Source organism: Seriola lalandi, unplaced genomic scaffold (genome assembly GCF_002814215.2).
Source record: "Seriola lalandi dorsalis isolate HSWRI2012SDOR001 ecotype SW California unplaced genomic scaffold, Sedor1 jcf7180001982909, whole genome shotgun sequence".
Classification (NCBI taxonomy): domain Eukaryota; kingdom Metazoa; phylum Chordata; class Actinopteri; order Carangiformes; family Carangidae; genus Seriola; species Seriola lalandi.
This window is the reverse complement of record NW_019453575.1, coordinates 1-780: the sequence shown is the minus strand read 5'-3', so window position 1 is coordinate 780 and position 780 is coordinate 1. Positions and strand designations below refer to the sequence as shown.

The 780-nt window shown below is 50.9% G+C and overlaps 1 pseudogene; it reads left to right on the top strand.

Annotated features, from left to right (window-relative positions):
- Positions 1 to 9: 9 nt before the first annotated feature.
- LOC111659391 (clavesin-2 pseudogene) lies at positions 10 to 473 on the top strand (annotated as a pseudogene).
- Positions 474 to 780: the final 307 nt, after the last annotated feature.

Here is a 780-nt window from a genome sequence, read left to right as displayed (position 1 = left end):
TTGCTGGAGGTAACTATTTATTCAGTTGTTTCACTGGAAGCTGGTGTGGTGTGGTCCCCCGTGGAGGGACAGCTGTTGCAAAAGATGACTCACTTACAGGCTGGCCTCTCTCCAGAGACCCTGGAGAAGGCCAAGGTGGAGCTGAAAGAGAACCCGGAGACTTTACACCAGGACATCCAGGAGGTCCGGGACATGATCATCACCCGGCCGGACATCGGTTTCCTCAGGACAGACGACGCGTTTATCCTCAGATTCCTCCGGGCGAGGAAATTCAACCACTTCGAGGCGTTCCGGCTGCTGGCACAGTATTTTGAGTACCGACAGCAGAACCTGGACATGTTCAAGAACCTGAAAGCCACGGACCCGGGCATCAAGCAGGCTCTGAAGGATGGTTTCCCCGGCGTGCTCTCCAATCTGGACAGATACGGCAGGAAAATACTGGTCCTATTCGCAGCCAACTGGGACCAGAGCAGGTAATAAAGAGGCAGAGGGTTGGGGCTGGTGGTGGTGGTGGTGATGGGGCTGTAAAGTCTGTGTTGAGTTTATCTGATCAGACACACAAAGAGAAACACGGAGACTCAGTGTTTTAGAATCCATTATAATTAAGTGGAGTCTGGTTTGTGGGGCTGATCATTCAGCACCACGCAGTCACTGTCACAGCTACAGGAAACCAACTCATCTTTCTTCTTCAACCAGCTGTGGAGAAGTAGCAATAACGAAATGAAAAGAATGCACTAAATGGCCAAAAGTATGCAGACACAGATAACGAAAATCTCCCCC